Consider the following 25,120-nt stretch of genomic DNA (forward strand, 5'->3'; position numbering starts at 1 on the left):
GTTTCCGTCGTGGGGTTCCCACCTGGGTCATGGTTGCTAAAGCCCACCACTTCCCGTGGTGGGCATTCCCAAGGGTCCACAGAACGTGATTTGTCCTAGTTGGCGAGAAGTGGCACTTGGCACTTGGGCTGAAGTCCGCTAGCCCCTTGAGAGGTGCGGGGTTGCGTCTTGCCTGTAGCCAGCTGAAGGTCAGTGTCAACGCCAACCATGGGAGGTTTCCTTGCTTCCAAAAGTGCTGGGAGTGGCCCCAGGTGGACATCAGATGTGCTACTAGGTGGCAGGGTCTCCAGGTCCACGTACGTGCGACACCCACGGCCGGGACTCATGTCTGGACCAATCTCTGTGCTTTGGTCAGAAGGCATGGCTGTGGGAGAGCGGGAGACCGTTGCCTATTTCAACAGCGTCTGGGGGTCCACGTTCACACGTGGCCTCTTGAAGCTGACAGGCGTCTTTCTGCATTCGGTGGGGTGGTCCAAAGCCTCGGTGCTGTGTATAAACTGTGGCTTTTACTGTTCAAGGTCACTGCCGAGGGCCTCAAGCATACCCAAAGACCAAGACGCGGATTCAGAGGCCCACAGAGAAACCCACGAGTGCGTCACCCTGCGCAGTGATTGTCACGCCCTCGCGCACGCAGGAACACACACACACACACACCCTCACACACAACGGCCGACGTACGTGCCTAACTTACTGCAGTCGTGCTGTCAGACAAACATTCAGTTCTTCGTAAGGGCTAGAGGTCCTTGTGAAGCAGGTTCGGAGCTCTGGCCCAGGTAAATGTTCTCAGGAATCATGTTCTAAGGACGCCGGTCCAATTCTGAATCCTGAGTGATTTCTGTCCACTTCTCAGGTGCGGTTGATTGGCAAGGCTGGCCGATGGCAAAGGGAAGAGGACGTTTGCGTGGTCCGACGACTGGAGGTGAAGAGGAGAACTGGAACGAGTGAGGTGGGCCACGTTGCCGAGCGTGGACGTGGATAACACAGGTCGGTAGGCATTCAACCACCCCGAGACGTGCCATTGGGTATTAGGTTTCCCTCTGACGGGCCCAGTGGCTGCAAGAGTGGATTGACTGTCGCTCTTGCTGAGAGGCCTGAGGGCTGTGTATTTCCCACTCTTTTGGCGTACTCTGAGGTCTAGGCTCCTCTGAACAGCCCCACGGCCTGCCCGGCTGTGTGCTACAGCGTCCCAGCATGTGCTTCGATCGACGATGACACCCTTGTATGCATTCCTTGGAAAATCTGAACAAAATGAGTGAGAACGCTGTACCGTCTCCTCCTCGAAACTGAGGTCCAGGACGTTTCCTCTCTCGGGGATAGGGGACTGTGAGGAGTGAGGGCCAGCGTCCCCTGCCGACATGCATGCAAACACCACCCAGGGCTCCAGCATTGGAGGGGCTCCTGTCTAAGGTTCAACCATGTCTGTACGAGAGCTGGGTCGTCCATGAATCCCAGGTCCCTGCTGAGAGGCCGGTGAGGGCTTGCGAGGCACCTAGCTCCCCTTCTGGTCTTCAGAGTCGGAGTGTGTGCTCTTTTAGGCCCAGTGAGCTTGCAGCTTGGATAGGTGTGTTTTGGCCAGGATCACACTTTATTCATGCCGCTTCTGGGTTTGAGTCCGGAAGCCAAAATGAGCAAGCTTCCTTTGTTGCAGCCTGGAGCCTCACGCCAGGCCTGTGGCCTTCCCCGATTTTGCGTGTGGCCCGGTGAGGTTCTCGAGTGCCCAGTGGGTCTCGAGCAGTGCGTGGCGGTGGGCTCGGGTTGAGCATCTGCAGAAGGGTGGTGAGGGAGTAGGCTTTGCCGTTGCCCTTGTGAGCTCCTGTACTGCAACTCCCGGCACTGCGTTGGCTGCCAGTGGGTCACGGTGGAGTGGGGTGAGGCCGGAGTGCTGTATTTAGGCCTGCGTGGCGGCTGACGGACTGGACAGAAAGGTAAGCCGTGATGAGGACAGGTCCTGCGTGATGTTGTGGCATGGGCTGGCATCATTGGGTTGCAGGCACTGGCCTCGTCTTCCCAAGGATGTGTCATGTTCATGCTGGGCTGGCATCAGCTGCCTATGGAGGGGATGGCTTTGGCAGTTCATGTGGATGCGGTGAGGTAGGTAACCTGCCTAGACTTGTGATTCCATTGCGGGAGGAATGACTCCCCAAGGGTGTCTTGCGGGACGTAGAGAAGATAGACATGCTGAGGCGTCTGTGCCGGTCTCCTTGCGGGTAGGTGAGTTATGCGAACGTGCCCTTTGGCCACTCTGTTCCCTGATTTGGGAATGTGCAAAGCGAAGGTGTTTCTCCAGGCGGGCATGACGCGGCCGGCCCGTGTGGCAGGCAGGCTTTTCGAACAGCCAGAGGTTTATCTGGAGCAGTCCGTTGGCGGGGGAGAGGTGGGTGTCACTGTTGCGATGCCAGGTGCGCTGCCGTGGACAGCCACTGTTCCCTTTGAAGCTTCCAGGTCCCCTCGCGTGGCACAGGTCTTCCGTTTGAAATCTGTCTGTGGTCCTCGGGGACAGTGCCTTTGACCTCTGTTAGGTTCTTAGTAGTGTCGCTGTGGCAGGGCAGAAGTGCCAGGATGCACGGGGTAAGGTCGGTGTCATGAAAGCAGACATGCTTGCGGTCTGTCTTCCCTGGTGTACAGTGTCCCCGTGTGTGCTTCCGGTAGGGTCAAGTTGCCCTGTGAGCAGGAGGAGGGCACATAGGACGAAGCTGTCCAGCATTTGAGCGCTTACTCCGGATTCAGGGCCGCGAACCCTTCCGGCCGGGCGCTGGCGACACTTGGCCGGGAAGGTGGCCTAGTTTCCGCCGTGGGGCTGGGACCTGGGTCATGGTTGCTGAAGCCGCCCGCTTCCTGTGGTGGACACTCCCATGGGTCCTCGGAAAGTGATTTGGCCTATTTGGCGAGAATTGTCACTTGGGCTGAATTTGGTTAGCCCCTGAGAGGTGCCGGGCCGCATCTTGTCTGTAGGCAGCTGCACAAAAGTATTGGCCCGCCCACAGGGTGTTTCCTTGCTTCCAGAGGCGCTGGGGGTGGCCCCAAGTGCACATCAGATGTGCTACAAGCTGGCAGGATCTCCTGTGGCCTATGTCAACAGCCCCTGGGGGTCAAAGTTCACCTTCAGCCTCTTGAAACTTGCAGGGGTCTTTCTCCATTCAATTGGGGGGGTCCAAAGCCACGGCGCTGTGTATCAACTGTGGGTTTCATTGTTCGAGGTCTCAGCAGAGGGCCACAGCGACACACAGAGACCAGGATGCGGATTCAGAGGCACACAAAGAAGCCCAGAAGCGCGCGTCCTCGTGCGCAGTCACAGTGACACACGCTCACGCGCGTGAACACACGCATACTCCCTCTCTGACACCGGCCAACGTACGTGCCGAACTTCCTGCAGTTGTGCAGTTAGACAAACATTGAGTTCGCGGTAAGGGTAGAGGTCCTTGGGAAGCAGGGTCTGGGCTCAAGCCCAGGTAAAAGGGCGTGTGAATCATGTTCTCTTAGGAACGCGGTCCAATTCTGAAGCCTGTGTGATTTATGGGCACTGCTCAGGCGCAGCTGCTGGGCAAAGCTGGCCGTCGGCAAAGACCAGAAGACCGCGTTGTCTGATGACTGGACGTGCTAAGGAGAATTGGAAGAACGGGGCGGGCGCATGTTGCTAAGTGTGGCCATGGCTAACTCTGGAAGGTAGGCATTCACCCAGCCTAAGATGTGCCATTGGATATTAGGTTTTCCTCAGACGGGCCCAGTGGCTGCCAGAGTGGATTGAGTGTTGCTCTTGAGTCCTCTGGCCTGAGGACTGTGGATTCCCCAGGGTTTTGGAGTACCAGGGGGTCATGGACCCTCTGCAGACCCCCATGGCATGCCCGCTTGTGTGCTGCCGCCTCCCAGCACGTGCTTGGATCGATGATGACACCCTTGTATGCATTCCTTGGAAAATCTGAACAAAATGAGTGAGAACCCTCTACCGTCTCCTCATCGAAACTGAGGTCCAGCACGTTTCCTCTCTCGGGGGTAGGGGACCGTGAGGAGGGCGGGCCAGCGTCCCCTGCTGACATGCATGCAAACACCACCCAGGGCTCCTAATATTGGAGGGGCCCCTGTCTGAGGGTCGACTGTGTCTACCCATAAGCTGGGTCGCCTATGAATATCAGGTGTCTGCTGCAAGGCCGTTGATGCCATGCGAGGGGGCATGCTCTCCTGCTGGTCTTGAGAGTCAGGGTGTGTGCTGGTGTAGGCCAAGTGAGCTTGCAGCTTGGCAAAGTGTGTTTTGGCCAGGATCACGCTTGGTGCATGCCGCTTCGGGGTTTAATTCTGGAGGCCAAAATGAGCAAGCTTCTCTGGTTGGAACCCGGAGGCTGAGGCCAGGCCTGTGGCCCTCCGTGTTCTTGCGTTTGGCACGGTGAGTTTCTTGAGTGCCAAGTGAGGCTGGAGCTGTGGACGGGTGTGGCTCGGGTTGGGCGTCGGCCTAATGCGGCTGATGGATCAGGCCTGGGTGTTGCCCTTGTCTGCTCCCCTACTTTAACTGCCGGCACAGTGCTGGGGACAAGTGGGTCATCGTGGAGTGGGGTGAGGACCGCGCTGCACTTAAGCCTGCGTGGTGGCTGATGGCCGGGACAGGAATGTACGGGAGGATGAGGACAGGTCCTCTGTGATGTCATGAAATGGGCTGTCATCATTGGGTGGCAGGTGCTGGCCTCGGCTTCCCAAGGATGTGTCCTGTTTGTGATGGGCTGGCATCAGCTGCCTAAGAAGGGGAGGCTTTGACAGTTCATGAGGATGCGGTGAGGTAGGTAACTTGTGTTCAGTTGCGATCCCTTTGCCGGAGGAATGACTCCCAAAGGGTGTCTTGCGGGACCTAGAGTAGATGGACATGCTGAGGTATTTGTGCCGGCCTCCGAGGAGGAAGGTGAGTTATGCGAACATGCGCTTTGGCCGCTTTGTTCCCCCGTTTGGGAATGTGCAGCGCGAAAGTGTTTCTCCCAGAGGGCATGACGTGGCCGGCCCGTGTGGCACGTGGGCCTTTCAAGCAGGCAGAGGTTTATGCGGGCCGGAGATGGGGGCACTGTTGCGATGGCCGGTGCACTGCCGCGGACAGCCACTGTGCCCTTTCAGACTTGCAAGTCCCCTCGCGTGACAGAGGTCTTCCATTGAATGTCTGTGTGTGATCCTCGGGGACAGTGGCCTTGAAGTCTGTGAGGTCCTCGGGAGTGTCGCTGTGGCAGTGAAGAAGTGCCAGAATGCATGGGGTGTGGTCAGCGTCCTCAAAGCAGACATGTATGCGGTCTGTCTTCCTTGGTGTACAGTGTCGCCATGTCCGCACGATGCCTGTGGCTTTGAGCAAGGTCGAGTCGCCGTGCGGGCAGGAGGTGGGCACGTAGGATGAGGCTGTCAAGCATTTGAGCGTCTCCTCCGGGTTGAGGGCTGCAAAACCTGCCGGCTGGGAGCTGGCGAGACGTGGCCGGGAAAATGGCCTAGTTTCCGTCGTGGGGTTCCCACCTGGGTCATGGTTGCTAAAGCCCACCACTTCCCGTGGTGGGCATTCCCAAGGGTCCACAGAACGTGATTTGTCCTAGTTGGCGAGAAGTGGCACTTGGCACTTGGGCTGAAGTCCGCTAGCCCCTTGAGAGGTGCGGGGTTGCGTCTTGCCTGTAGCCAGCTGAAGGTCAGTGTCAACGCCAACCATGGGAGGTTTCCTTGCTTCCAAAAGTGCTGGGAGTGGCCCCAGGTGGACATCAGATGTGCTACTAGGTGGCAGGGTCTCCAGGTCCACGTACGTGCGACACCCACGGCCGGGACTCATGTCTGGACCAATCTCTGTGCTTTGGTCAGAAGGCATGGCTGTGGGAGAGCGGGAGACCGTTGCCTATTTCAACAGCGTCTGGGGGTCCACGTTCACACGTGGCCTCTTGAAGCTGACAGGCGTCTTTCTGCATTCGGTGGGGTGGTCCAAAGCCTCGGTGCTGTGTATAAACTGTGGCTTTTACTGTTCAAGGTCACTGCCGAGGGCCTCAAGCATACCCAAAGACCAAGACGCGGATTCAGAGGCCCACAGAGAAACCCACGAGTGCGTCACCCTGCGCAGTGATTGTCACGCCCTCGCGCACGCAGGAACACACACACACACACACCCTCACACACAACGGCCGACGTACGTGCCTAACTTACTGCAGTCGTGCTGTCAGACAAACATTCAGTTCTTCGTAAGGGCTAGAGGTCCTTGTGAAGCAGGTTCGGAGCTCTGGCCCAGGTAAATGTTCTCAGGAATCATGTTCTAAGGACGCCGGTCCAATTCTGAATCCTGAGTGATTTCTGTCCACTTCTCAGGTGCGGTTGATTGGCAAGGCTGGCCGATGGCAAAGGGAAGAGGACGTTTGCGTGGTCCGACGACTGGAGGTGAAGAGGAGAACTGGAACGAGTGAGGTGGGCCACGTTGCCGAGCGTGGACGTGGATAACACAGGTCGGTAGGCATTCAACCACCCCGAGACGTGCCATTGGGTATTAGGTTTCCCTCTGACGGGCCCAGTGGCTGCAAGAGTGGATTGACTGTCGCTCTTGCTGAGAGGCCTGAGGGCTGTGTATTTCCCACTCTTTTGGCGTACTCTGAGGTCTAGGCTCCTCTGAACAGCCCCACGGCCTGCCCGGCTGTGTGCTACAGCGTCCCAGCATGTGCTTCGATCGACGATGACACCCTTGTATGCATTCCTTGGAAAATCTGAACAAAATGAGTGAGAACGCTGTACCGTCTCCTCCTCGAAACTGAGGTCCAGGACGTTTCCTCTCTCGGGGATAGGGGACTGTGAGGAGTGAGGGCCAGCGTCCCCTGCCGACATGCATGCAAACACCACCCAGGGCTCCAGCATTGGAGGGGCTCCTGTCTAAGGTTCAACCATGTCTGTACGAGAGCTGGGTCGTCCATGAATCCCAGGTCCCTGCTGAGAGGCCGGTGAGGGCTTGCGAGGCACCTAGCTCCCCTTCTGGTCTTCAGAGTCGGAGTGTGTGCTCTTTTAGGCCCAGTGAGCTTGCAGCTTGGATAGGTGTGTTTTGGCCAGGATCACACTTTATTCATGCCGCTTCTGGGTTTGAGTCCGGAAGCCAAAATGAGCAAGCTTCCTTTGTTGCAGCCTGGAGCCTCACGCCAGGCCTGTGGCCTTCCCCGATTTTGCGTGTGGCCCGGTGAGGTTCTCGAGTGCCCAGTGGGTCTCGAGCAGTGCGTGGCGGTGGGCTCGGGTTGAGCATCTGCAGAAGGGTGCTGAGGGAGTAGGCTTTGCCGTTGCCCTTGTGAGCTCCTGTACTGCAACTCCCGGCACTGCGTTGGCTGCCAGTGGGTCACGGTGGAGTGGGGTGAGGCCGGAGTGCTGTATTTAGGCCTGCGTGGCGGCTGACGGACTGGACAGAAAGGTAAGCCGTGATGAGGACAGGTCCTGCGTGATGTTGTGGCATGGGCTGGCATCATTGGGTTGCAGGCACTGGCCTCGTCTTCCCAAGGATGTGTCATGTTCATGCTGGGCTGGCATCAGCTGCCTATGGAGGGGATGGCTTTGGCAGTTCATGTGGATGCGGTGAGGTAGGTAACCTGCCTAGACTTGTGATTCCATTGCGGGAGGAATGACGCCCCAAGGGTGTCTTGCGGGACGTAGAGAAGATAGACATGCTGAGGCGTCTGTGCCGGTCTCCTTGCGGGTAGGTGAGTTATGCGAACGTGCCCTTTGGCCACTCTGTTCCCTGATTTGGGAATGTGCAAAGCGAAGGTGTTTCTCCAGGCGGGCATGACGCGGCCGGCCCGTGTGGCAGGCAGGCTTTTCGAACAGCCAGAGGTTTATCTGGAGCAGTCCGTTGGCGGGGCAGAGGTGGGTGTCACTGTTGCGATGCCAGGTGCGCTGCCGTGGACAGCCACTGTTCCCTTTGAAGCTTCCAGGTCCCCTCGCGTGGCACAGGTCTTCCGTTTGAAATCTGTCTGTGGTCCTCGGGGACAGTGCCTTTGACCTCTGTTAGGTTCTTAGTAGTGTCGCTGTGGCAGGGCAGAAGTGCCAGGATGCACGGGGTAAGGTCGGTGTCATGAAAGCAGACATGCTTGCGGTCTGTCTTCCCTGGTGTACAGTGTCCCCGTGTGTGCTTCCGGTAGGGTCAAGTTGCCCTGTGAGCAGGAGGAGGGCACATAGGACGAAGCTGTCCAGCATTTGAGCGCTTACTCCGGATTCAGGGCCGCGAACCCTTCCGGCCGGGCGCTGGCGACACTTGGCCGGGAAGGTGGCCTAGTTTCCGCCGTGGGGCTGGGACCTGGGTCATGGTTGCTGAAGCCGCCCGCTTCCTGTGGTGGACACTCCCATGGGTCCTCGGAAAGTGATTTGGCCTATTTGGCGAGAATTGTCACTTGGGCTGAATTTGGTTAGCCCCTGAGAGGTGCCGGGCCGCATCTTGTCTGTAGGCAGCTGCACAAAAGTATTGGCCCGCCCACAGGGTGTTTCCTTGCTTCCAGAGGCGCTGGGGGTGGCCCCAAGTGCACATCAGATGTGCTACAAGCTGGCAGGATCTCCTGTGGCCTATGTCAACAGCCCCTGGGGGTCAAAGTTCACCTTCAGCCTCTTGAAACTTGCAGGGGTCTTTCTCCATTCAATTGGGGGGGTCCAAAGCCACGGCGCTGTGTATCAACTGTGGGTTTCATTGTTCGAGGTCTCAGCAGAGGGCCACAGCGACACACAGAGACCAGGATGCGGATTCAGAGGCACACAAAGAAGCCCAGAAGCGCGCGTCCTCGTGCGCAGTCACAGTGACACACGCTCACGCGCGTGAACACACGCATACTCCCTCTCTGACACCGGCCAACGTACGTGCCGAACTTCCTGCAGTTGTGCAGTTAGACAAACATTGAGTTCGCGGTAAGGGTAGAGGTCCTTGGGAAGCAGGGTCTGGGCTCAAGCCCAGGTAAAAGGGCGTGTGAATCATGTTCTCTTAGGAACGCGGTCCAATTCTGAAGCCTGTGTGATTTATGGGCACTGCTCAGGCGCAGCTGCTGGGCAAAGCTGGCCGTCGGCAAAGACCAGAAGACCGCGTTGTCTGATGACTGGACGTGCTAAGGAGAATTGGAAGAACGGGGCGGGCGCATGTTGCTAAGTGTGGCCATGGCTAACTCTGGAAGGTAGGCATTCACCCAGCCTAAGATGTGCCATTGGATATTAGGTTTTCCTCAGACGGGCCCAGTGGCTGCCAGAGTGGATTGAGTGTTGCTCTTGAGTCCTCTGGCCTGAGGACTGTGGATTCCCCAGGGTTTTGGAGTACCAGGGGGTCATGGACCCTCTGCAGACCCCCATGGCATGCCCGCTTGTGTGCTGCCGCCTCCCAGCACGTGCTTGGATCGATGATGACACCCTTGTATGCATTCCTTGGAAAATCTGAACAAAATGAGTGAGAACCCTCTACCGTCTCCTCATCGAAACTGAGGTCCAGCACGTTTCCTCTCTCGGGGGTAGGGGACCGTGAGGAGGGCGGGCCAGCGTCCCCTGCTGACATGCATGCAAACACCACCCAGGGCTCCTAATATTGGAGGGGCCCCTGTCTGAGGGTCGACTGTGTCTACCCATAAGCTGGGTCGCCTATGAATATCAGGTGTCTGCTGCAAGGCCGTTGATGCCATGCGAGGGGGCATGCTCTCCTGCTGGTCTTGAGAGTCAGGGTGTGTGCTGGTGTAGGCCAAGTGAGCTTGCAGCTTGGCAAAGTGTGTTTTGGCCAGGATCACGCTTGGTGCATGCCGCTTCGGGGTTTAATTCTGGAGGCCAAAATGAGCAAGCTTCTCTGGTTGGAACCCGGAGGCTGAGGCCAGGCCTGTGGCCCTCCGTGTTCTTGCGTTTGGCACGGTGAGTTTCTTGAGTGCCAAGTGAGGCTGGAGCTGTGGACGGGTGTGGCTCGGGTTGGGCGTCGGCCTAATGCGGCTGATGGATCAGGCCTGGGTGTTGCCCTTGTCTGCTCCCCTACTTTAACTGCCGGCACAGTGCTGGGGACAAGTGGGTCATCGTGGAGTGGGGTGAGGACCGCGCTGCACTTAAGCCTGCGTGGTGGCTGATGGCCGGGACAGGAATGTACGGGAGGATGAGGACAGGTCCTCTGTGATGTCATGAAATGGGCTGTCATCATTGGGTGGCAGGTGCTGGCCTCGGCTTCCCAAGGATGTGTCCTGTTTGTGATGGGCTGGCATCAGCTGCCTAAGAAGGGGAGGCTTTGACAGTTCATGAGGATGCGGTGAGGTAGGTAACTTGTGTTCAGTTGCGATCCCTTTGCCGGAGGAATGACTCCCAAAGGGTGTCTTGCGGGACCTAGAGTAGATGGACATGCTGAGGTATTTGTGCCGGCCTCCGAGGAGGAAGGTGAGTTATGCGAACATGCGCTTTGGCCGCTTTGTTCCCCCGTTTGGGAATGTGCAGCGCGAAAGTGTTTCTCCCAGAGGGCATGACGTGGCCGGCCCGTGTGGCACGTGGGCCTTTCAAGCAGGCAGAGGTTTATGCGGGCCGGAGATGGGGGCACCGTTGCGATGGCCGGTGCACTGCCGCGGACAGCCACTGTGCCCTTTCAGACTTGCAAGTCCCCTCGCGTGACAGAGGTCTTCCATTGAATGTCTGTGTGTGATCCTCGGGGACAGTGGCCTTGAAGTCTGTGAGGTCCTCGGGAGTGTCGCTGTGGCAGTGAAGAAGTGCCAGAATGCATGGGGTGTGGTCAGCGTCCTCAAAGCAGACATGTATGCGGTCTGTCTTCCTTGGTGTACAGTGTCGCCATGTCCGCACGATGCCTGTGGCTTTGAGCAAGGTCGAGTCGCCGTGCGGGCAGGAGGTGGGCACGTAGGATGAGGCTGTCAAGCATTTGAGCGTCTCCTCCGGGTTGAGGGCTGCAAAACCTGCCGGCTGGGAGCTGGCGAGACGTGGCCGGGAAAATGGCCTAGTTTCCGTCGTGGGGTTCCCACCTGGGTCATGGTTGCTAAAGCCCACCACTTCCCGTGGTGGGCATTCCCAAGGGTCCACAGAACGTGATTTGTCCTAGTTGGCGAGAAGTGGCACTTGGCACTTGGGCTGAAGTCCGCTAGCCCCTTGAGAGGTGCGGGGTTGCGTCTTGCCTGTAGCCAGCTGAAGGTCAGTGTCAACGCCAACCATGGGAGGTTTCCTTGCTTCCAAAAGTGCTGGGAGTGGCCCCAGGTGGACATCAGATGTGCTACTAGGTGGCAGGGTCTCCAGGTCCACGTACGTGCGACACCCACGGCCGGGACTCATGTCTGGACCAATCTCTGTGCTTTGGTCAGAAGGCATGGCTGTGGGAGAGCGGGAGACCGTTGCCTATTTCAACAGCGTCTGGGGGTCCACGTTCACACGTGGCCTCTTGAAGCTGACAGGCGTCTTTCTGCATTCGGTGGGGTGGTCCAAAGCCTCGGTGCTGTGTATAAACTGTGGCTTTTACTGTTCAAGGTCACTGCCGAGGGCCTCAAGCATACCCAAAGACCAAGACGCGGATTCAGAGGCCCACAGAGAAACCCACGAGTGCGTCACCCTGCGCAGTGATTGTCACGCCCTCGCGCACGCAGGAACACACACACACACACACCCTCACACACAACGGCCGACGTACGTGCCTAACTTACTGCAGTCGTGCTGTCAGACAAACATTCAGTTCTTCGTAAGGGCTAGAGGTCCTTGTGAAGCAGGTTCGGAGCTCTGGCCCAGGTAAATGTTCTCAGGAATCATGTTCTAAGGACGCCGGTCCAATTCTGAATCCTGAGTGATTTCTGTCCACTTCTCAGGTGCGGTTGATTGGCAAGGCTGGCCGATGGCAAAGGGAAGAGGACGTTTGCGTGGTCCGACGACTGGAGGTGAAGAGGAGAACTGGAACGAGTGAGGTGGGCCACGTTGCCGAGCGTGGACGTGGATAACACAGGTCGGTAGGCATTCAACCACCCCGAGACGTGCCATTGGGTATTAGGTTTCCCTCTGACGGGCCCAGTGGCTGCAAGAGTGGATTGACTGTCGCTCTTGCTGAGAGGCCTGAGGGCTGTGTATTTCCCACTCTTTTGGCGTACTCTGAGGTCTAGGCTCCTCTGAACAGCCCCACGGCCTGCCCGGCTGTGTGCTACAGCGTCCCAGCATGTGCTTCGATCGACGATGACACCCTTGTATGCATTCCTTGGAAAATCTGAACAAAATGAGTGAGAACGCTGTACCGTCTCCTCCTCGAAACTGAGGTCCAGGACGTTTCCTCTCTCGGGGATAGGGGACTGTGAGGAGTGAGGGCCAGCGTCCCCTGCCGACATGCATGCAAACACCACCCAGGGCTCCAGCATTGGAGGGGCTCCTGTCTAAGGTTCAACCATGTCTGTACGAGAGCTGGGTCGTCCATGAATCCCAGGTCCCTGCTGAGAGGCCGGTGAGGGCTTGCGAGGCACCTAGCTCCCCTTCTGGTCTTCAGAGTCGGAGTGTGTGCTCTTTTAGGCCCAGTGAGCTTGCAGCTTGGATAGGTGTGTTTTGGCCAGGATCACACTTTATTCATGCCGCTTCTGGGTTTGAGTCCGGAAGCCAAAATGAGCAAGCTTCCTTTGTTGCAGCCTGGAGCCTCACGCCAGGCCTGTGGCCTTCCCCGATTTTGCGTGTGGCCCGGTGAGGTTCTCGAGTGCCCAGTGGGTCTCGAGCAGTGCGTGGCGGTGGGCTCGGGTTGAGCATCTGCAGAAGGGTGCTGAGGGAGTAGGCTTTGCCGTTGCCCTTGTGAGCTCCTGTACTGCAACTCCCGGCACTGCGTTGGCTGCCAGTGGGTCACGGTGGAGTGGGGTGAGGCCGGAGTGCTGTATTTAGGCCTGCGTGGCGGCTGACGGACTGGACAGAAAGGTAAGCCGTGATGAGGACAGGTCCTGCGTGATGTTGTGGCATGGGCTGGCATCATTGGGTTGCAGGCACTGGCCTCGTCTTCCCAAGGATGTGTCATGTTCATGCTGGGCTGGCATCAGCTGCCTATGGAGGGGATGGCTTTGGCAGTTCATGTGGATGCGGTGAGGTAGGTAACCTGCCTAGACTTGTGATTCCATTGCGGGAGGAATGACGCCCCAAGGGTGTCTTGCGGGACGTAGAGAAGATAGACATGCTGAGGCGTCTGTGCCGGTCTCCTTGCGGGTAGGTGAGTTATGCGAACGTGCCCTTTGGCCACTCTGTTCCCTGATTTGGGAATGTGCAAAGCGAAGGTGTTTCTCCAGGCGGGCATGACGCGGCCGGCCCGTGTGGCAGGCAGGCTTTTCGAACAGCCAGAGGTTTATCTGGAGCAGTCCGTTGGCGGGGCAGAGGTGGGTGTCACTGTTGCGATGCCAGGTGCGCTGCCGTGGACAGCCACTGTTCCCTTTGAAGCTTCCAGGTCCCCTCGCGTGGCACAGGTCTTCCGTTTGAAATCTGTCTGTGGTCCTCGGGGACAGTGCCTTTGACCTCTGTTAGGTTCTTAGTAGTGTCGCTGTGGCAGGGCAGAAGTGCCAGGATGCACGGGGTAAGGTCGGTGTCATGAAAGCAGACATGCTTGCGGTCTGTCTTCCCTGGTGTACAGTGTCCCCGTGTGTGCTTCCGGTAGGGTCAAGTTGCCCTGTGAGCAGGAGGAGGGCACATAGGACGAAGCTGTCCAGCATTTGAGCGCTTACTCCGGATTCAGGGCCGCGAACCCTTCCGGCCGGGCGCTGGCGACACTTGGCCGGGAAGGTGGCCTAGTTTCCGCCGTGGGGCTGGGACCTGGGTCATGGTTGCTGAAGCCGCCCGCTTCCTGTGGTGGACACTCCCATGGGTCCTCGGAAAGTGATTTGGCCTATTTGGCGAGAATTGTCACTTGGGCTGAATTTGGTTAGCCCCTGAGAGGTGCCGGGCCGCATCTTGTCTGTAGGCAGCTGCACAAAAGTATTGGCCCGCCCACAGGGTGTTTCCTTGCTTCCAGAGGCGCTGGGGGTGGCCCCAAGTGCACATCAGATGTGCTACAAGCTGGCAGGATCTCCTGTGGCCTATGTCAACAGCCCCTGGGGGTCAAAGTTCACCTTCAGCCTCTTGAAACTTGCAGGGGTCTTTCTCCATTCAATTGGGGGGGTCCAAAGCCACGGCGCTGTGTATCAACTGTGGGTTTCATTGTTCGAGGTCTCAGCAGAGGGCCACAGCGACACACAGAGACCAGGATGCGGATTCAGAGGCACACAAAGAAGCCCAGAAGCGCGCGTCCTCGTGCGCAGTCACAGTGACACACGCTCACGCGCGTGAACACACGCATACTCCCTCTCTGACACCGGCCAACGTACGTGCCGAACTTCCTGCAGTTGTGCAGTTAGACAAACATTGAGTTCGCGGTAAGGGTAGAGGTCCTTGGGAAGCAGGGTCTGGGCTCAAGCCCAGGTAAAAGGGCGTGTGAATCATGTTCTCTTAGGAACGCGGTCCAATTCTGAAGCCTGTGTGATTTATGGGCACTGCTCAGGCGCAGCTGCTGGGCAAAGCTGGCCGTCGGCAAAGACCAGAAGACCGCGTTGTCTGATGACTGGACGTGCTAAGGAGAATTGGAAGAACGGGGCGGGCGCATGTTGCTAAGTGTGGCCATGGCTAACTCTGGAAGGTAGGCATTCACCCAGCCTAAGATGTGCCATTGGATATTAGGTTTTCCTCAGACGGGCCCAGTGGCTGCCAGAGTGGATTGAGTGTTGCTCTTGAGTCCTCTGGCCTGAGGACTGTGGATTCCCCAGGGTTTTGGAGTACCAGGGGGTCATGGACCCTCTGCAGACCCCCATGGCATGCCCGCTTGTGTGCTGCCGCCTCCCAGCACGTGCTTGGATCGATGATGACACCCTTGTATGCATTCCTTGGAAAATCTGAACAAAATGAGTGAGAACCCTCTACCGTCTCCTCATCGAAACTGAGGTCCAGCACGTTTCCTCTCTCGGGGGTAGGGGACCGTGAGGAGGGCGGGCCAGCGTCCCCTGCTGACATGCATGCAAACACCACCCAGGGCTCCTAATATTGGAGGGGCCCCTGTCTGAGGGTCGACTGTGTCTACCCATAAGCTGGGTCGCCTATGAATATCAGGTGTCTGCTGCAAGGCCGTTGATGCCATGCGAGGGGGCATGCTCTCCTGCTGGTCTTGAGAGTCAGGGTGTGTGCTGGTGTAGGCCAAGTGAGCTTGCAGCTTGGCAAAGTGTGTTTTGGCCAGGATCACGCTTGGTGCATGCCGCTTCGGGGTTTAATTCTGGAGGCCAAAATGAGCAAGCTTCTCTGGTTGGAACCCGGAGGCTGAGGCCAGGCCTGTGGCCCTCCGTGTTCTTGCGTTTGGCACGGTGAGTTTCTTGAGTGCCAAGTGAGGCTGGAGCTGTGGACGGGTGTGGCTCGGGTTGGGCGTCGGCCTAATGCGGCTGATGGATCAGGCCTGGGTGTTGCCCTTGTCTGCTCCCCTACTTTAACTGCCGGCACAGTGCTGGGGACAAGTGGGTCATCGTGGAGTGGGGTGAGGACCGCGCTGCACTTAAGCCTGCGTGGTGGCTGATGGCCGGGACAGGAATGTACGGGAGGATGAGGACAGGTCCTCTGTGATGTCATGAAATGGGCTGTCATCATTGGGTGGCAGGTGCTGGCCTCGGCTTCCCAAGGATGTGTCCTGTTTGTGATGGGCTGGCATCAGCTGCCTAAGAAGGGGAGGCTTTGACAGTTCATGAGGATGCGGTGAGGTAGGTAACTTGTGTTCAGTTGCGATCCCTTTGCCGGAGGAATGACTCCCAAAGGGTGTCTTGCGGGACCTAGAGTAGATGGACATGCTGAGGTATTTGTGCCGGCCTCCGAGGAGGAAGGTGAGTTATGCGAACATGCGCTTTGGCCGCTTTGTTCCCCCGTTTGGGAATGTGCAGCGCGAAAGTGTTTCTCCCAGAGGGCATGACGTGGCCGGCCCGTGTGGCACGTGGGCCTTTCAAGCAGGCAGAGGTTTATGCGGGCCGGAGATGGGGGCACCGTTGCGATGGCCGGTGCACTGCCGCGGACAGCCACTGTGCCCTTTCAGACTTGCAAGTCCCCTCGCGTGACAGAGGTCTTCCATTGAATGTCTGTGTGTGATCCTCGGGGACAGTGGCCTTGAAGTCTGTGAGGTCCTCGGGAGTGTCGCTGTGGCAGTGAAGAAGTGCCAGAATGCATGGGGTGTGGTCAGCGTCCTCAAAGCAGACATGTATGCGGTCTGTCTTCCTTGGTGTACAGTGTCGCCATGTCCGCACGATGCCTGTGGCTTTGAGCAAGGTCGAGTCGCCGTGCGGGCAGGAGGTGGGCACGTAGGATGAGGCTGTCAAGCATTTGAGCGTCTCCTCCGGGTTGAGGGCTGCAAAACCTGCCGGCTGGGAGCTGGCGAGACGTGGCCGGGAAAATGGCCTAGTTTCCGTCGTGGGGTTCCCACCTGGGTCATGGTTGCTAAAGCCCACCACTTCCCGTGGTGGGCATTCCCAAGGGTCCACAGAACGTGATTTGTCCTAGTTGGCGAGAAGTGGCACTTGGCACTTGGGCTGAAGTCCGCTAGCCCCTTGAGAGGTGCGGGGTTGCGTCTTGCCTGTAGCCAGCTGAAGGTCAGTGTCAACGCCAACCATGGGAGGTTTCCTTGCTTCCAAAAGTGCTGGGAGTGGCCCCAGGTGGACATCAGATGTGCTACTAGGTGGCAGGGTCTCCAGGTCCACGTACGTGCGACACCCACGGCCGGGACTCATGTCTGGACCAATCTCTGTGCTTTGGTCAGAAGGCATGGCTGTGGGAGAGCGGGAGACCGTTGCCTATTTCAACAGCGTCTGGGGGTCCACGTTCACACGTGGCCTCTTGAAGCTGACAGGCGTCTTTCTGCATTCGGTGGGGTGGTCCAAAGCCTCGGTGCTGTGTATAAACTGTGGCTTTTACTGTTCAAGGTCACTGCCGAGGGCCTCAAGCATACCCAAAGACCAAGACGCGGATTCAGAGGCCCACAGAGAAACCCACGAGTGCGTCACCCTGCGCAGTGATTGTCACGCCCTCGCGCACGCAGGAACACACACACACACACACCCTCACACACAACGGCCGACGTACGTGCCTAACTTACTGCAGTCGTGCTGTCAGACAAACATTCAGTTCTTCGTAAGGGCTAGAGGTCCTTGTGAAGCAGGTTCGGAGCTCTGGCCCAGGTAAATGTTCTCAGGAATCATGTTCTAAGGACGCCGGTCCAATTCTGAATCCTGAGTGATTTCTGTCCACTTCTCAGGTGCGGTTGATTGGCAAGGCTGGCCGATGGCAAAGGGAAGAGGACGTTTGCGTGGTCCGACGACTGGAGGTGAAGAGGAGAACTGGAACGAGTGAGGTGGGCCACGTTGCCGAGCGTGGACGTGGATAACACAGGTCGGTAGGCATTCAACCACCCCGAGACGTGCCATTGGGTATTAGGTTTCCCTCTGACGGGCCCAGTGGCTGCAAGAGTGGATTGACTGTCGCTCTTGCTGAGAGGCCTGAGGGCTGTGTATTTCCCACTCTTTTGGCGTACTCTGAGGTCTAGGCTCCTCTGAACAGCCCCACGGCCTGCCCGGCTGTGTGCTACAGCGTCCCAGCATGTGCTTCGATCGACGATGACACCCTTGTATGCATTCCTTGGAAAATCTGAACAAAATGAGTGAGAACGCTGTACCGTCTCCTCCTCGAAACTGAGGTCCAGGACGTTTCCTCTCTCGGGGATAGGGGACTGTGAGGAGTGAGGGCCAGCGTCCCCTGCCGACATGCATGCAAACACCACCCAGGGCTCCAGCATTGGAGGGGCTCCTGTCTAAGGTTCAACCATGTCTGTACGAGAGCTGGGTCGTCCATGAATCCCAGGTCCCTGCTGAGAGGCCGGTGAGGGCTTGCGAGGCACCTAGCTCCCCTTCTGGTCTTCAGAGTCGGAGTGTGTGCTCTTTTAGGCCCAGTGAGCTTGCAGCTTGGATAGGTGTGTTTTGGCCAGGATCACACTTTATTCATGCCGCTTCTGGGTTTGAGTCCGGAAGCCAAAATGAGCAAGCTTCCTTTGTTGCAGCCTGGAGCCTCACGCCAGGCCTGTGGCCTTCCCCGATTTTGCGTGTGGCCCGGTGAGGTTCTCGAGTGCCCAGTGGGTCTCGAGCAGTGCGTGGCGGTGGGCTCGGGTTGAGCATCTGCAGAAGGGTGCTGAGGGAGTAGGCTTTGCCGTTGCCCTTGTGAGCTCCTGTACTGCAACTCCCGGCACTGCGTTGGCTGCCAGTGGGTCACGGTGGAGTGGGGTGAGGCCGGAGTGCTGTATTTAGGCCTGCGTGGCGGCTGACGGACTGGACAGAAAGGTAAGCCGTGATGAGGACAGGTCCTGCGTGATGTTGTGGCATGGGCTGGCATCATTGGGTTGCAGGCACTGGCCTCGTCTTCCCAAGGATGTGTCATGTTCATGCTGGGCTGGCATCAGCTGCCTATGGAGGGGATGGCTTTGGCAGTTCATGTGGATGCGGTGAGGTAGGTAACCTGCCTAGACTTGTGATTCCATTGCGGGAGGAATGACGCCCCAAGGGTGTCTTGCGGGACGTAGAGAAGATAGACATGCTGAGGCGTCTGTGCCGGTCTCCTTGCGGGTAGGTGAGTTATGCGAACGTGCCCTTTGGCCACTCTGTTCCCTGATTTGGGAATGTGCAAAGCGAAGGTGTTTCTCCAGGCGGGCATGACGCGGCCGGCCCGTGTGGCAGGCAGGCTTTTCGAACAGCCAGAGGTTTATCTGGAGCAGTCCGTTGGCGGGGCAGAGGTGGGTGTCACTGTTGCGATGCCAGGTGCGCTGCCGTGGACAGCCACTGTTCCCTTTGAAGCTTCCAGGTCCCCTCGCGTGGCACAGGTCTTCCGTTTGAAATCTGTCTGTGGTCCTCGGGGACAGTGCCTTTGACCTCTGTTAGGTTCTTAGTAGTGTCGCTGTGGCAGGGCAGAAGTGCCAGGATGCACGGGGTAAGGTCGGTGTCATGAAAGCAGACATGCTTGCGGTCTGTCTTCCCTGGTGTACAGTGTCCCCGTGTGTGCTTCCGGTAGGGTCAAGTTGCCCTGTGAGCAGGAGGAGGGCACATAGGACGAAGCTGTCCAGCATTTGAGCGCTTACTCCGGATTCAGGGCCGCGAACCCTTCCGGCCGGGCGCTGGCGACACTTGGCCGGGAAGGTGGCCTAGTTTCCGCCGTGGGGCTGGGACCTGGGTCATGGTTGCTGAAGCCGCCCGCTTCCTGTGGTGGACACTCCCATGGGTCCTCGGAAAGTGATTTGGCCTATTTGGCGAGAATTGTCACTTGGGCTGAATTTGGTTAGCCCCTGAGAGGTGCCGGGCCGCATCTTGTCTGTAGGCAGCTGCACAAAAGTATTGGCCCGCCCACAGGGTGTTTCCTTGCTTCCAGAGGCGCTGGGGGTGGCCCCAAGTGCACATCAGATGTGCTACAAGCTGGCAGGATCTCCTGTGGCCTATGTCAACAGCCCCTGGGGGTCAAAGTTCACCTTCAGCCTCTTGAAACTTGCAGGGGTCTTTCTCCATTCAATTGGGGGGGTCCAAAGCCACGGCGCTGTGTATCAACTGTGGGTTTCATTGTTCGAGGTCTCAGCAGAGGGCCACAGCGACACACAGAGACCAGGATGCGGATTCAGAGGCACACAAAGAAGCCCAGAAGCGCGCGTCCTCGTGCGCAGTCACAGTGACACACGCTCACGCGCGTGAACACACGCATACTCCCTCTCTGACACCGGCCAACGTACGTGCCGAACTTCCTGCAGTTGTGCAGTTAGACAAACATTGAGTTCGCGGTAAGGGTAGAGGTCCTTGGGAAGCAGGGTCTGGGCTCAAGCCCAGGTAAAAGGGCGTGTGAATCATGTTCTCTTAGGAACGCGGTCCAATTCTGAAGCCTGTGTGATTTATGGGCACTGCTCAGGCGCAGCTGCTGGGCAAAGCTGGCCGTCGGCAAAGACCAGAAGACCGCGTTGTCTGATGACTGGACGTGCTAAGGAGAATTGGAAGAACGGGGCGGGCGCATGTTGCTAAGTGTGGCCATGGCTAACTCTGGAAGGTAGGCATTCACCCAGCCTAAGATGTGCCATTGGATATTAGGTTTTCCTCAGACGGGCCCAGTGGCTGCCAGAGTGGATTGAGTGTTGCTCTTGAGTCCTCTGGCCTGAGGACTGTGGATTCCCCAGGGTTTTGGAGTACCAGGGGGTCATGGACCCTCTGCAGACCCCCATGGCATGCCCGCTTGTGTGCTGCCGCCTCCCAGCACGTGCTTGGATCGATGATGACACCCTTGTATGCATTCCTTGGAAAATCTGAACAAAATGAGTGAGAACCCTCTACCGTCTCCTCATCGAAACTGAGGTCCAGCACGTTTCCTCTCTCGGGGGTAGGGGACCGTGAGGAGGGCGGGCCAGCGTCCCCTGCTGACATGCATGCAAACACCACCCAGGGCTCCTAATATTGGAGGGGCCCCTGTCTGAGGGTCGACTGTGTCTACCCATAAGCTGGGTCGCCTATGAATATCAGGTGTCTGCTGCAAGGCCGTTGATGCCATGCGAGGGGGCATGCTCTCCTGCTGGTCTTGAGAGTCAGGGTGTGTGCTGGTGTAGGCCAAGTGAGCTTGCAGCTTGGCAAAGTGTGTTTTGGCCAGGATCACGCTTGGTGCATGCCGCTTCGGGGTTTAATTCTGGAGGCCAAAATGAGCAAGCTTCTCTGGTTGGAACCCGGAGGCTGAGGCCAGGCCTGTGGCCCTCCGTGTTCTTGCGTTTGGCACGGTGAGTTTCTTGAGTGCCAAGTGAGGCTGGAGCTGTGGACGGGTGTGGCTCGGGTTGGGCGTCGGCCTAATGCGGCTGATGGATCAGGCCTGGGTGTTGCCCTTGTCTGCTCCCCTACTTTAACTGCCGGCACAGTGCTGGGGACAAGTGGGTCATCGTGGAGTGGGGTGAGGACCGCGCTGCACTTAAGCCTGCGTGGTGGCTGATGGCCGGGACAGGAATGTACGGGAGGATGAGGACAGGTCCTCTGTGATGTCATGAAATGGGCTGTCATCATTGGGTGGCAGGTGCTGGCCTCGGCTTCCCAAGGATGTGTCCTGTTTGTGATGGGCTGGCATCAGCTGCCTAAGAAGGGGAGGCTTTGACAGTTCATGAGGATGCGGTGAGGTAGGTAACTTGTGTTCAGTTGCGATCCCTTTGCCGGAGGAATGACTCCCAAAGGGTGTCTTGCGGGACCTAGAGTAGATGGACATGCTGAGGTATTTGTGCCGGCCTCCGAGGAGGAAGGTGAGTTATGCGAACATGCGCTTTGGCCGCTTTGTTCCCCCGTTTGGGAATGTGCAGCGCGAAAGTGTTTCTCCCAGAGGGCATGACGTGGCCGGCCCGTGTGGCACGTGGGCCTTTCAAGCAGGCAGAGGTTTATGCGGGCCGGAGATGGGGGCACCGTTGCGATGGCCGGTGCACTGCCGCGGACAGCCACTGTGCCCTTTCAGACTTGCAAGTCCCCTCGCGTGACAGAGGTCTTCCATTGAATGTCTGTGTGTGATCCTCGGGGACAGTGGCCTTGAAGTCTGTGAGGTCCTCGGGAGTGTCGCTGTGGCAGTGAAGAAGTGCCAGAATGCATGGGGTGTGGTCAGCGTCCTCAAAGCAGACATGTATGCGGTCTGTCTTCCTTGGTGTACAGTGTCGCCATGTCCGCACGATGCCTGTGGCTTTGAGCAAGGTCGAGTCGCCGTGCGGGCAGGAGGTGGGCACGTAGGATGAGGCTGTCAAGCATTTGAGCGTCTCCTCCGGGTTGAGGGCTGCAAAACCTGCCGGCTGGGAGCTGGCGAGACGTGGCCGGGAAAATGGCCTAGTTTCCGTCGTGGGGTTCCCACCTGGGTCATGGTTGCTAAAGCCCACCACTTCCCGTGGTGGGCATTCCCAAGGGTCCACAGAACGTGATTTGTCCTAGTTGGCGAGAAGTGGCACTTGGCACTTGGGCTGAAGTCCGCTAGCCCCTTGAGAGGTGCGGGGTTGCGTCTTGCCTGTAGCCAGCTGAAGGTCAGTGTCAACGCCAACCATGGGAGGTTTCCTTGCTTCCAAAAGTGCTGGGAGTGGCCCCAGGTGGACATCAGATGTGCTACTAGGTGGCAGGGTCTCCAGGTCCACGTACGTGCGACACCCACGGCCGGGACTCATGTCTGGACCAATCTCTGTGCTTTGGTCAGAAGGCATGGCTGTGGGAGAGCGGGAGACCGTTGCCTATTTCAACAGCGTCTGGGGGTCCACGTTCACACGTGGCCTCTTGAAGCTGACAGGCGTCTTTCTGCATTCGGTGGGGTGGTCCAAAGCCTCGGTGCTGTGTATAAACTGTGGCTTTTACTGTTCAAGGTCACTGCCGAGGGCCTCAAGCATACCCAAAGACCAAGACGCGGATTCAGAGGCCCACAGAGAAACCCACGAGTGCGTCACCCTGCGCAGTGATTGTCACGCCCTCGCGCACGCAGGAACACACACACACACACACCCTCACACACAACGGCCGACGTACGTGCCTAACTTACTGCAGTCGTGCTGTCAGACAAACATTCAGTTCTTCGTAAGGGCTAGAGGTCCTTGTGAAGCAGGTTCGGAGCTCTGGCCCAGGTAAATGTTCTCAGGAATCATGTTCTAAGGACGCCGGTCCAATTCTGAATCCTGAGTGATTTCTGTCCACTTCTCAGGTGCGGTTGATTGGCAAGGCTGGCCGATGGCAAAGGGAAGAGGACGTTTGCGTGGTCCGACGACTGGAGGTGAAGAGGAGAACTGGAACGAGTGAGGTGGGCCACGTTGCCGAGCGTGGACGTGGATAACACAGGTCGGTAGGCATTCAACCACCCCGAGACGTGCCATTGGGTATTAGGTTTCCCTCTGACGGGCCCAGTGGCTGCAAGAGTGGATTGACTGTCGCTCTTGCTGAGAGGCCTGAGGGCTGTGTATTTCCCACTCTTTTGGCGTACTCTGAGGTCTAGGCTCCTCTGAACAGCCCCACGGCCTGCCCGGCTGTGTGCTACAGCGTCCCAGCATGTGCTTCGATCGACGATGACACCCTTGTATGCATTCCTTGGAAAATCTGAACAAAATGAGTGAGAACGCTGTACCGTCTCCTCCTCGAAACTGAGGTCCAGGACGTTTCCTCTCTCGGGGATAGGGGACTGTGAGGAGTGAGGGCCAGCGTCCCCTGCCGACATGCATGCAAACACCACCCAGGGCTCCAGCATTGGAGGGGCTCCTGTCTAAGGTTCAACCATGTCTGTACGAGAGCTGGGTCGTCCATGAATCCCAGGTCCCTGCTGAGAGGCCGGTGAGGGCTTGCGAGGCACCTAGCTCCCCTTCTGGTCTTCAGAGTTGGAGTGTGTGCTCTTTTAGGCCCAGTGAGCTTGCAGCTTGGATAGGTGTGTTTTGGCCAGGATCACACTTTATTCATGCCGCTTCTGGGTTTGAGTCCGGAAGCCAAAATGAGCAAGCTTCCTTTGTTGCAGCCTGGAGCCTCACGCCAGGCCTGTGGCCTTCCCCGATTTTGCGTGTGGCGCGGTGAGGTTCTCGAGTGCCCAGTGGGTCTCGAGCAGTGCGTGGCGGTGGGCTCGGGTTGAGCATCTGCAGAAGGGTGCGGAGGGAGTAGGCTTTGCCGTTGCCCTTGTGAGCTCCTGTACTGCAACTCCCGGCACTGCGTTGGCTGCCAGTGGGTCACGGTGGAGTGGGGTGAGGCCGGAGTGCTGTATTTAGGCCTGCGTGGCGGCTGACGGACTGGACAGAAAGGTAAGCCGTGATGAGGACAGGTCCTGCGTGATGTTGTGGCATGGGCTGGCATCATTGGGTTGCAGGCACTGGCCTCGTCTTCCCAAGGATGTGTCATGTTCATGCTGGGCTGGCATCAGCTGCCTATGGAGGGGATGGCTTTGGCAGTTCATGTGGATGCGGTGAGGTAGGTAACCTGCCTAGACTTGTGATTCCATTGCGGGAGGAATGACGCCCCAAGGGTGTCTTGCGGGACGTAGAGAAGATAGACATGCTGAGGCGTCTGTGCCGGTCTCCTTGCGGGTAGGTGAGTTATGCGAACGTGCCCTTTGGCCACTCTGTTCCCTGATTTGGGAATGTGCAAAGCGAAGGTGTTTCTCCAGGCGGGCATGACGCGGCCGGCCCGTGTGGCAGGCAGGCTTTTCGAACAGCCAGAGGTTTATCTGGAGCAGTCCGTTGGCGGGGGAGAGGTGGGTGTCACTGTTGCGATGCCAGGTGCGCTGCCGTGGACAGCCACTGTTCCCTTTGAAGCTTCCAGGTCCCCTCGCGTGGCACAGGTCTTCCGTTTGAAATCTGTCTGTGGTCCTCGGGGACAGTGCCTTTGACCTCTGTTAGGTTCTTAGTAGTGTCGCTGTGGCAGGGCAGAAGTGCCAGGATGCACGGGGTAAGGTCGGTGTCATGAAAGCAGACATGCTTGCGGTCTGTCTTCCCTGGTGTACAGTGTCCCCGTGTGTGCTTCCGGTAGGGTCAAGTTGCCCTGTGAGCAGGAGGAGGGCACATAGGACGAAGCTGTCCAGCATTTGAGCGCTTACTCCGGATTCAGGGCCGCGAACCCTTCCGGCCGGGCGCTGGCGACACTTGGCCGGGAAGGTGGCCTAGTTTCCGCCGTGGGGCTGGGACCTGGGTCATGGTTGCTGAAGCCGCCCGCTTCCTGTGGTGGACACTCCCATGGGTCCTCGGAAAGTGATTTGGCCTATTTGGCGAGAATTGTCACTTGGGCTGAATTTGGTTAGCCCCTGAGAGGTGCCGGGCCGCATCTTGTCTGTAGGCAGCTGCACAAAAGTATTGGCCCGCCCACAGGGTGTTTCCTTGCTTCCAGAGGCGCTGGGGGTGGCCCCAAGTGCACATCAGATGTGCTACAAGCTGGCAGGATCTCCTGTGGCCTATGTCAACAGCCCCTGGGGGTCAAAGTTCACCTTCAGCCTCTTGAAACTTGCAGGGGTCTTTCTCCATTCAATTGGGGGGGTCCAAAGCCACGGCGCTGTGTATCAACTGTGGGTTTCATTGTTCGAGGTCTCAGCAGAGGGCCACAGCGACACACAGAGACCAGGATGCGGATTCAGAGGCACACAAAGAAGCCCAGAAGCGCGCGTCCTCGTGCGCAGTCACAGTGACACACGCTCA

At 58.0% G+C, this 25,120-nt stretch overlaps 9 non-coding genes across 9 annotated transcripts; all 9 read left to right on the forward strand.

Annotated features, from left to right (window-relative positions):
* Positions 1-1,199: 1,199 nt before the first annotated feature.
* On the forward strand, positions 1,200-1,292 carry LOC131754038 (small nucleolar RNA SNORD116). The gene has a single exon (XR_009335088.1). It is a non-coding gene; the product is annotated as a small nucleolar RNA SNORD116 (small nucleolar RNA).
* A 2,584-nt stretch (positions 1,293-3,876) lies between these two features.
* Positions 3,877-3,969, forward strand: LOC131753981 (small nucleolar RNA SNORD116). Its single transcript, XR_009335033.1, has one exon. It is a non-coding gene; the product is annotated as a small nucleolar RNA SNORD116 (small nucleolar RNA).
* Positions 3,970-6,652: 2,683 nt separating this feature from the next.
* On the forward strand, positions 6,653-6,745 carry LOC131754039 (small nucleolar RNA SNORD116). The gene has a single exon (XR_009335089.1). It is a non-coding gene; the product is annotated as a small nucleolar RNA SNORD116 (small nucleolar RNA).
* Positions 6,746-9,329: 2,584 nt separating this feature from the next.
* LOC131753982 (small nucleolar RNA SNORD116) lies at positions 9,330-9,422 on the forward strand. Its single transcript, XR_009335034.1, has one exon. It is a non-coding gene; the product is annotated as a small nucleolar RNA SNORD116 (small nucleolar RNA).
* A 2,683-nt stretch (positions 9,423-12,105) lies between these two features.
* Positions 12,106-12,198, forward strand: LOC131754040 (small nucleolar RNA SNORD116). Its single transcript, XR_009335090.1, has one exon. It is a non-coding gene; the product is annotated as a small nucleolar RNA SNORD116 (small nucleolar RNA).
* A 2,584-nt stretch (positions 12,199-14,782) lies between these two features.
* Positions 14,783-14,875, forward strand: LOC131753983 (small nucleolar RNA SNORD116). Its single transcript, XR_009335035.1, has one exon. It is a non-coding gene; the product is annotated as a small nucleolar RNA SNORD116 (small nucleolar RNA).
* Positions 14,876-17,558: 2,683 nt separating this feature from the next.
* LOC131754041 (small nucleolar RNA SNORD116) lies at positions 17,559-17,651 on the forward strand. Its single transcript, XR_009335091.1, has one exon. It is a non-coding gene; the product is annotated as a small nucleolar RNA SNORD116 (small nucleolar RNA).
* Positions 17,652-20,235: 2,584 nt separating this feature from the next.
* On the forward strand, positions 20,236-20,328 carry LOC131753984 (small nucleolar RNA SNORD116). The gene has a single exon (XR_009335036.1). It is a non-coding gene; the product is annotated as a small nucleolar RNA SNORD116 (small nucleolar RNA).
* A 2,683-nt stretch (positions 20,329-23,011) lies between these two features.
* On the forward strand, positions 23,012-23,104 carry LOC131754043 (small nucleolar RNA SNORD116). The gene has a single exon (XR_009335093.1). It is a non-coding gene; the product is annotated as a small nucleolar RNA SNORD116 (small nucleolar RNA).
* Positions 23,105-25,120: the final 2,016 nt, after the last annotated feature.

Source organism: Kogia breviceps, chromosome 3 (assembly GCF_026419965.1).
Source record: "Kogia breviceps isolate mKogBre1 chromosome 3, mKogBre1 haplotype 1, whole genome shotgun sequence".
Lineage (NCBI taxonomy): Eukaryota > Metazoa > Chordata > Mammalia > Artiodactyla > Physeteridae > Kogia > Kogia breviceps.